Below are 10,560 nucleotides of genomic sequence, written 5' to 3'. Positions count from 1 at the left end.
TCGGGTTACGAAGAGGCAGGAAATGGACTTTGCTTCATAAACCAGCTGGTCAGTTAGGCCTTATCCATACACAGAAATTGAGTCACTTTAATTACATTTGTAACATTAATGTGTAACAATCCCCTAGTGTGGATGTGGTATAAAGGTGCATGTTCCAAACGTAGTTTATTCCTGCCTAGAAAGCACTTTTACACCAATATAACTGTGTTCATATTAGGGGCTGTACTGGCATAATCACTTTGATTTAAAAAACACCCCAAACTGACAAAATCCGCATGGAACCTAGATGGCAGCTGATTTTTGACCCAGATAAAGCTGGTGAAAGGAGATTAAGGATTAGACTCATTATCCTCTAGGGGGCAGGGCTAGACTGGACAACATCTATTCTACAGCTTTCTTAAGCAACTTGATTCTAGTCAAAAGAATTGCACAGTAGCTGGTTACATGTGAGACTGAAGAATTTTCATAATGAATGTGCCACATAATAGACTTGAAAAGGAGCTTGCTGCTCTGGCCCATCACAAAACTCTTTGTACTTTCCTACAGTGCCTATGGCTGCACTTTATGTTGTTAGTTACACTGTGCTTGTGCTCCCCTAAACACATCTGACAATTTTTGAAGTGAAATATTTGCCAGTGTCCCTATGAGGTAGATATTATACCAAGAAATGTGTCACGTTAAACTGACTACAGCGATCTCACATGCTCAGGACAGTCCTCTCTTTCTTTCCCTTAACCCACAGCTTTTCACTGCCAGCCCCAGTATCAGGAGCAAGTTTGAGTCTGTATCACCCAATTCACATCCGGAACTCCCAGAGGGAGTGGGTAAGTAGAAGAGTTGGACCTGGAATTTGAACCAGCCCATAAAGCTATCTGAGAAATTCATATTCAGGTTTCAGTTCTGACACTGTCAAATTTGGATTTTGGTTCAGAGCTATCTCCTGCAAGGCCTCTGTTGTGTACTTGTAAAAAGTATTGTTCATTAGAATACCCCAGCACTGAGACACCTGCCTGTTGTGGCCACTCAACCGTTCACTAGGCTTGTGGGCTCTACCTATTCATCCCCCTCTGCCTGTCCTGTCTGTTCTGACTGGAAGCTCTTTGGGATAGGGGGTGTCTCTGTGGTCTGTGTTTATATAGTGCCTAGTGCCACAGGGTACTGAGCCTGGGCCAAGTTTTCTAGGTGCCAAAGTCATACGGCAATAATTGGCAGGTGCGGACCTATCAGAGCCTTTTCACCTCTCTTTTAGCTTCTCCAAAGTGCAAGATACTTGATCTGTCTCATCTCTCATCTCATAACCTTCAGGTTGGAGAGGGAGACACAGCGCATAGGTGTACTTATCACTCTGGTTTTACAAAGAGAAGCCTTTTCACATTTCTCACAACTGCCTGGAAAAATAAAAGCCTTTGGGATAGAATCCGTATCCCACTCCAGCCCTTAAACACCATTCCAGCCCTATACGGCCCTCTGAACTGCAATGCTAGGTGCTGGAAGAGACTTCTGTCATCACGCACGCAGCGTAGAGCCAGGATAAGCAGCCCTGCATTAGACCCTCTCAAGCTCCAGTACAAGTGGTGTGCTTGATGAGGAAAGGGGACATGCCTCTGTACATGCTGCTTTGGAGACTCTGAGCTGCTCCAAACGGCACATTCAATAAGCAGCCCTCAAAGAGGCACTGTAAATTGGAGCACAGCCACCTTCGCCATGCCTGCACTTCCCCATGCCTATCATTTGGTGCTGCCCTTCTCCACCCTCAGTCTCTGGTTTCTGCTGTCCCCCTTTGAATTGTATACTACCCCCCAGGCAGAAATGTTTTCCTCAGAAATGCTTTGTGGCCTTCCTGGCTTTAGGTTCCCTTTGCACCTGAGAGAGTTCCAAAAATTAAGTGCCTAATTCCAGGATAATTAATTACTCACTTTAAAGTTTCTCTTTTTTCAGTTAGTCGTGCGAATATTTATTTCTCACTAGTTTGTTATTAGAAGCTTGCACACAAGTTCTGGGCTTTTAGCTAGCTCCCTGGTCTGCAGGGGCAGCCAAACATTCCACTTCTTTATCCACTCAAACTACTGCAGTGTTTAGCACCTCACAGCTCCCTGTGAACAAATCCGGCTTCCTCAGCTGGTAGACCTGCAGCCCTTACAATGACCCTGTCCTAAGGGAAGACCCGTCAGCCTATTCACAGGGTTTCTATATGCAGCCTCCTTTCACTCAGTAAGGCATGGAGGACTGTCAAAAAAGAAATATTGATGCATACTTTATCTTACTGTGAAAAAAAGAAAGAGAATGACTATGATGAATTAAGCCCATAAATTAAGCTGTGGCCCCATAACTATTGACTGGTTTCCCTTTAGGCTCGCTAGGAACATTACAGCTCCATTAGAATTTTATGGCTCTTTTGTTAAAGATACTCTCATCAGTTTAACTCGCATCACTTGATGAAAGTCATTAAGTCATTGGAGAGCATCCAGAGCAGGGCAGTAAAGAGTGACACAGGCTCTAAAACTGACTATTATGGCAGAAGCTGCAAATTTATTTGCAGCAGCAGCACAGAGAAGATTCAGAGGGCGATGACTCACCTCCATAACCTACGAGTGGAGGCAGAAAGAGATGTGCTACACTGAGGCTCAAAGCATCCCCCGTGCAAGGTGTTTTATAAACATGCATTCCTGGCAGGGGAAGTATTATTCTTCTGGTATTACAGCTTGATAAATTGACAGTGGAGATTAAGTAATTTGCCCAAGGTTATTCAAGGAGTATTTAGCAAAGCTGGGATTGGAATCTGGGAGTCCTGGCTCCACAGCCTGTCCCAGGACCATGCAGAATCTCTGAGACTATTGAAGGAAGGCAGCAAAGTATGTACAGGCACGATACAGTAATGTAATGTAATGTACAGGCACGATACAGTGAAGCCAAGGGTCCTCTTTTGCCAACACACATAATGTACAGGGCAAGGTACCCCAAGGTCACAAATTGCTCTCAGATGCACTGGTGCCACTCCATTGACATCACTGGTTTTGCTGTAGTGAAACAGAAAGAACGTATCTCCCAGGTATTAAGACTGATCACTGTCAAGTCGTACAGTTCACCAGAATTATTGTCTACAGAACAGTCCCCTGTATTTTCTTCCATCTCACTGTAAATGTCCCAATGATGATGGTTGTGACTATTCCACATTTTAATCAGTCCATCATTAGGGAGTATTCTTGTTCAGCCTAAACTGTGGCTTCTATCATTGCTACCATTGGGGGAGCTGCACACTTGCAAGGCCACTGATAGAAAAAATACCAACACAGACAAAAGCATAAAGAGGGACAATGCCTTGCCTGCACCACGAGACTTTGCTGCATGCTGCTCAGACCCATGTTCTTTTTTATGCTATTGAGTCACATTGCAAATTCCTCTCATCTGCAGACAACCAGGTTTCTTTCAGCATTACTGCTCAGCTGCGTCTCCCTGCTTATGCCTGGGAATGCCTGTGTTTCTGATTACTTTTCCCACCATCTTTTCATGCTGCTCAGATTATTTTCAAGTGGCTTTAACATGCTTTCTCCTGCTGGAACTGCATATTCATGCAGCCCAGTTTAATCATCAAAACAGGAATTGCACCTGGCAAAACACTCACCATTTTGCACAAAGAGCAAAACACAGAGGAGTGATAAGAGATTTGCAGGGAGAAGAGGAAATGCAGTGCAAGTGGGAGGGAAATTAAGCTACAAACTCAGAAGCCAATGGGCTCATACAAGACAGGGAGGGTACACACAGCTCTCCAAACACCATGTCACCTTAAAGAGACACTCTCTTAACCAGGAGCGGGTTCTTTGCCATGCAAAAAGGAAAGGGGGCACGATACCTTCTCAGGGCCTGCTCCTGCACGTATGACTAAGCTTAGTGCACTAATAGGCTGAGCAATTGGATTGAGTTTAATGGCATAATGATAATTAGTAATGCCATCTTCACACATTCAAAAATCATGAGTTTTCAGAATCTCAGTGCTTCAGTCACCTCCACCCACTCTAATCTTCAAACACACCTCAGAATGCACAAACGCCTGTCCATGTGTGTACAAGAGCATTTTGTACATGCATTAGTAACCCTTCGCTTACCTATGCAAAAATACATCTTGTGTAAGGATGCCATTTGGGTTTTCAGAGTTGTGTCTCTGTTTCCCCCTTCCCCCGGTGTTATCCTACAAAACTTCACCACTTCAGTCGGGGTGAACTCTGCTCATTCTGCTCCACAAGCCTGGGCCCAATGAGCTAAAACAGAATGATGTGTAGCTGGTCCATATTAAGGTATATCAGCTGGTAGAGTCCTCTCGACAGAGTGCAGGGATGCACAAAACCACCAGTCCATAAAGTACATTGTGTTCAATTTGGTGGGTGCACCAAAGTTGGTTAGGCACCACACTTTTAACAGACACATACGAAGTCATACTTTTATCAAAGCTAAGAGCTGTCACCAGGGTCTGGTCAAGGCTAAAGTGATTCTTACCTTTCCTTTTGTACAGAAATGGGCAAAGGGGACATTTTCCCATCTTACGCTACCTTTTCTTTTTCTATTGCCCATACCCAGGGATGGCCCGTCCATATAGGCAAACTAGGCAGTCACCTAGGGCGCCAAGTTAAATGGGCGCCAAATGGTGGCACAATATCATTGAGGGGTTTGGAGGTGGGAGCGCCGATTGCATGGTTTGCCTACGCGCCAGTTGCTGGCAGCTAGTCTAGGGCCGCCCCTGCCCATACCGACTATGTCGTGTGCTAAAAATATGTCAAGGTTCCCTGTCTCAGTATGCAGAAGTCCCTGCAGGTCTGACATGAGTTATTTTATAGTTCAAAGTTTGACTATCTAGTCATTGCAGAGCCCATTTGTTTTAGACATAGGCTTTTCCTTCCTTTCGGACAGCTTATTGTTTGCCTTTTCCATTTGTATTAAAAATAAAATCTTTGAAAACTGCAAGAGGAAAAAAATGTATTCCTTCTGAAACTAGCAATTCTCCAAACAGGAAAGTTAGCTCTTTCCTGTTTAGACATAATGTCCAAAGAAAGGAAATTGGGATTTTAAATTGTAAGAATAATTACATCGAGCAGTGGGTATGTAAACATTCGTAAGTATTGGAGAGGGTTGCACTGTTTATTTAGTGTGTCCTGAATGCTATCACTTTATTTCAAGTGTTTGCCTGTTTGCCAGTTCATGGGCGTTATGCACAGATGTAGATTCATGAGCTATCGTTCCTCTAATTTGATCACCTGTATGCCTTAGCCAGGCTCTCTCAGCGTGAGGGGGCAATATAAATTACAGCATAGAGGGCAGATATATGTCTCTGCAGTGGAGCCAATAGGGAACACTGTTAGAAAACAACAGGTAATTTCTGGGCTTCAGGTAATTTTAATGACGACAAAAGGCTGAGTATTTCAATCCACATTTATCATCACTGTTAATAACAATGAGCTGGCAACTGAATTTTAGTACCAAGAAGTGGCATGATATTAAGCAGATATTGTGGTACTTGTTATCAATGTGGTACTTGTTATCAAGAACACTCACATTAGTGCATTTTATTATCTTCCATTTTACAGATGGGGAAAACTCAGGTCCAGGGAAGAGAGGTGATCTGTCTGAGGTTACACAAAACAAATCACTGGCAGGGTTGGGAATAGAACTCAGGCTTCCTTTCTCAGTCCACTGCCCTGTTCACAGGATCATGCTGCCTCCCTCGGACAGAGTAAACCAGCAAGGGGGAAGAAAAGGAGAATCCCCCGAGACACCAGTACTATTTATTCTGCTTTGTAAGATTTTTTTTCAAAGTGCATTTAAGTCATCAGGGATATCAGAGTTATAGCACTTCAACAACAGAGAATTCTCCATACGCTGCTCCACTAGTTTACCTTAGTCTGGTCGGCAGGGACAATATTCTAGGAATGAGAAGGTAGCTAAAGCTTGCTACTTACCTAGGATGCCAATAACTGTAGCGTGGTGTAGACACCTGATCTCCCGTCACCAGCCTCCCAGCTGATTGCAGGGTTTGGATAGGTTTCCCTGAGGTACCTGGGAGTTAAGGTATGTGGGAATAAAAAGAGGAGGAGGAAAAGGATCTAGAACCTAACTCAAAGCAACTCATCCTAGGCCTGTTCTAGACTCAGTCCTGCATGGGAGCTCCTTTTGAAATACCAGTGTTAGGAGTAGGGAGAGACTCATTCTCCTGTAGCTTCTCACTGGAGAGAAATGTAAAAAATGCATCAGCAAGCAGAGAAATGGGCTGCTTTGAAATGAGGCCTTTTTAAAAAAAATCATAAAAATAGCAATCAGGGAATTAAACAGAGAGCAAGTGAGCATGACAGCATAATGGGTGAACTATATCAATGGGTGAACTAGAGTAAGAGTACAGGCAAATATTGGAACAAAGCTGAGCCTTTTTACAATCTCTTTTCTCCAGAGCTAGCAAGGTTTATTAATTAGCCCTCAGTGATCCTTGTGAAAGCCAGACTTTGCAGCCTACATTGTCACAGCTGCTGTGACATACCAGGGCACAAACCAGACTAGTGAGGGGCTGTGTTACCCCTGCTCTTTGACCTTGGGTGTCTTACAATGCCTTGCTGTAGTAGCTCCCACCTGGACCACTCACAAATAACCTTCCAAATGCAAGCCAAACCATGAATATCTATGCGTACCTGCAGTCTGCACCCTTGTGGACAGGACACACATTAAATCATTTATTCCCTTAAGGCAGGGGTTCTCAAACTTTGTGATACTGCGACCCCCACATCTAAGTTGTTTCTGGCCCCTCTCTAAGTTGCTGCAACCCCCCCCAAGTTGCTTGCGACCCCCCTCTAAGTTGCTCGTGACTCCCCGGGGGTCGAGACCCACAGTTTGAGAAACACGGCCTTAAGGGAATGAAATGACAGCTAATTGCTTTTAATTGAATTACCCAGACACTTCAACTTAAACAGTGGCATAAATGTATTAACTACAAAGAGAGAGTTTAAGTGGTTATAAGCAAAGAGGCATAATGTGGAGAAAGTAAATAAGGAAAAGTTATTTATTTGTTCCCATAATATAAGAACTAGAGGCCCCCAAATGAAATTAATGGGCAGCAGGTTTAAAACAAATAAAAGGAAGTTCTTCTTCACATAGCACACAGTCAACCTGTGGAACTCCTTGCCTGAGGAGGTTGTGAAGGCTAGGACTGTAACAGGGTTTAAAAGAGAACTGGATAAATTCATGGAGGTTAAGTCCATTAATGGGTATTAGCCAGGATGGGTAAGGAATGGTGTCCCTAGCTTCTGTTTGTCAGAGGGTGGAGCTGGATGGCAGGAGAGAGATTGCTTGATCATTACCTTTTCGGATCACTCCCTCTGGGACACCTGACATTGGCCACTATCAGCAGACAGGATACTGGGCTAGATGGACCTTTGGTCTGACCCAGTACGGCCATTCTTATGTTCTTATAAAAGTTAGACATGGTCACAAGAAAAACAAAGATAAAATACTTGCTTGTTAGAATCTACTTAAGGAACTATCTTAGTTGCAGAGAAAATGCTCCAGCAGATTACTGACCAAACTCTCAGGTCAGGAGCCCTCTCCTAGAGCCCAATGGCTGTTTCATTTTGCCTTTTCCTGAAGGGAGAATGAGGGACTAGGGGGGCCTTGAAGTTTTTGTCCCTCATTTTTATAGTTTCAGTCTTTGAAAAATATTTTCACTTGGGACCCATTAGACAGAGTCTCTGTGGAAGGCTCTGGGAGACAGACCTATAGTCTCCTATAGACAACCACCTAACCTCAAGGTGATTCTTACCAACAACCACAGGACACACCCCACTAACACCAGCCCCGGAACTTTCCCTTGCAATAAACCCCGTTGCCAGCTTTGTCCACATATTCACTCTGCTGACACCATTACTGGACCTCACCAAGTGAGTTATAAGATCAAGAACACACATTCCTGCTCATCCAGACATATAATTTATGCTATCATGTGCCGACAATGTCTGTCTGCTATGTACATTGGACAAACGTCTCAGACACTTCGCCAAAGGATCAATGCCCACAAAACAGATATTAGACAGGATCACAAAGAAAAAACAGTTTCTTGCCATTTCAACCAGGGCATTGTCTCAACGACTTGATTACCTGCATCCTGCTTCAAAGACCTTTTAACACCAGACTTGAAAGAGAATCCTCTGAACTGTCATTCATACTTAAATTTGACACTTTACACCTAGGTCTTAACAAGGACGCTAATTACCTTACCCATTACAAAGATCGCTTCCCCAAATATCACCTCTAATATCATTAGCTCACAGACATTTACCTCCCCCCCCATCCCCCTTCTGTTCTGAAAGTTGATTTGTCCTTTTCATATTTGTTCATTTTTTTTATTGTATCCTTTGGTATATATGGTCGTGCCAATTTTCTTCCACAATTTGATCTGAGGAAGTGGGTCTGGCCCACGAAAACTCATCACCTAATAAACCATCCTGTTAGTCTTTAAAGTGCTACATAGTCCTGTTTTTTGTTCCTTCATTTAGGACAGATCCAACTTCTGCCTCAGTACAACTGTGGGTTTTGGAACTTCACATACAATGTTGATACTCATATTTTACTAGGACAATAGGGATCAGTCAATTATGAGTTTTCAAATGTACAGATACAAAGATTATTAAAATAGTGAGTAGGACGTGACTACTCGGGGTATATTATGTCATAACTGCAAACTAATCTGGGGTCCTCCCCAAAATCAAAGCATATTTGGCCATTTTTTTCAGAGACCAGTCTGGAGAAGTTTATAGAAAGGAGCAGAAATGGGGCTATAAGAAATCCATTATCTTGCTGGGATCCTTTGGAGAGAAGTATGATATAAGTGCCTAGACAGTTAGGTTAGATCATATAGAATTGTAGGAAAAATTTCCAATTCTAGCAACTAGTTTTCCAGTTTGAAAGCGATAGCTACAAGGAAAGGAGCAAGAAACTTATGGCTTGATTTTCAGAAGTGCTGAGCACTCACAATGTCATCTGCGGGTTGTGGTTGCTAGGAACTCTGACAATCAGACCCTTGTATTTTTAAAATGAAAGATACAAGCACCCATGAGATTTCTAGTGGGTCTGATAGGACTAGGTTACATGCAAGTTCCCTTCCTGCCAGGTACCTGTAGCTGATCTAACTCCTTTGCCGAGCAGAAGCCAATGGAAGAGAAGAGTACTCAACACTTCCAAGAAGGTACTTGGCACTTCGTAAGGACACATCTAGAGGGACACGCTGATTAAGATATAGACGAATTCAAAGCTAACTAGAGGGACAATATTCACTAGCGGGTTGTATCTTTCAAAATTCAATTCAGGAATAATTTGGAATCTGACTTGCTGAAGAACAGACTAGTGAGGGACAGTAGAGCCAGTTTAGTTTAAATAGAGCTGGAGTTCCTTCCTCTCAGTCCCTGAACCTTCACCCAGGTGTCACAGCCATGAACCCAAGCTGAACTTGTTCTAACATTTGAAAAAACTCCAGTAAGCTTTCCTCCCTCTTCCCCTCATTGTTTCTCTGTTTGTGCAGTTCTCTTCTGGATTCTGACGGGAGATGGAAGTAAAAAATCACATGAGAAGAACCTGGTTCCATATGTAGCCCAAGGTCCAGTGTGTTTCAGCAGCAGCCCTGGGAACTACAAGTTGTGGACTACAAACTGCGGCATGTTGGGAGAACTTCCTGGTTCCTGCCAGGATGTGCCCTCTGCCCCCAGCAGGGTCTCAGCAAGGACTGTGCTAGAAGCAGCACACAGGCTGCATGCTGAGAGAAGGGGCTGCTGAACTGTTTTCCTCTTCTATGTTTTTTACAGAATAAAGCCTGTTCCTGGTGATTTGTCGGAGTGGGTCTGGTCTGAGGTGCACTCACACATACACAACGCAGAGCACACCAAGCAGCCTCAGGCCTAGCCCTCCCCCCCACACAGTGGTGTAAGAAGTCACAAGCTTCCCCTATGCTGAATAACCTCCCACTGGGCTAGCCAACAGGAGGGGTTACACATACAATCTTCAGGCCAGTTTTAGCCTCTAGAGATTCCTTTAAGCAATTGGACCAGCACTTTGAACATTTGAGATGCACCTCTCAGTGTTAGAAGAGTGTCCTCAGTATTAGAGCCTAGAGTAAAAAAATAGAACAAAATGGTAATACTGACGGAACTGAGCTTCATCGTCAGTGTTGGCCCCCAGATGTACTGTACACGTGCACCGTGTGCTCGAAGCTGGGAGTTTTTCCAGGGAGTGTTTATTGCTATGCCATGCACAGTATTTCTAGGGATGTTAAATATCGGTTAATTGAATAGTTGATTAACTTCATGAATTTTTATCAATTGGTCAACTATTCTATAGTCCCCGGGGGTGAGGCCAGCAGCCAGTGCACTCCAGCCTCACTCTCAAGGAGCTGCCTGCCACTCCACACTGCTGCCTCTGTATCAGAGGCAGCAGAGTGGGGTGCCAGGCAGGAGCTGGTCCATGAGGGGAGCCAGTTTAAAAAACAGTTCCCCTCACGGACTGGCTGCCTGTCACCCTGAACTGCTGCAGAGTGTGGGG

At 43.9% G+C, this 10,560-nt stretch overlaps 1 protein-coding gene across 1 annotated transcript in view; it reads left to right on the top strand.

Annotated features, from left to right (window-relative positions):
- The window catches only part of TLR5 (toll like receptor 5), a 39,015-nt gene extending 29,089 nt beyond the window's left edge, over positions 1-9,926 (top strand). Inside the window, exon 3 of the transcript XR_012902944.1 lies at positions 743-9,926. The gene's annotated coding sequence lies outside the window, so the exon portion shown is untranslated. The remainder of the gene's footprint in view (positions 1-742) is intronic.
- The last annotated feature ends 634 nt before the right edge of the window (positions 9,927-10,560 follow it).

Source organism: Pelodiscus sinensis, chromosome 3 (assembly GCF_049634645.1).
Source record: "Pelodiscus sinensis isolate JC-2024 chromosome 3, ASM4963464v1, whole genome shotgun sequence".
Classification (NCBI taxonomy): domain Eukaryota; kingdom Metazoa; phylum Chordata; order Testudines; family Trionychidae; genus Pelodiscus; species Pelodiscus sinensis.
This window is presented reverse-complemented; position numbering and strand designations above follow the sequence as displayed.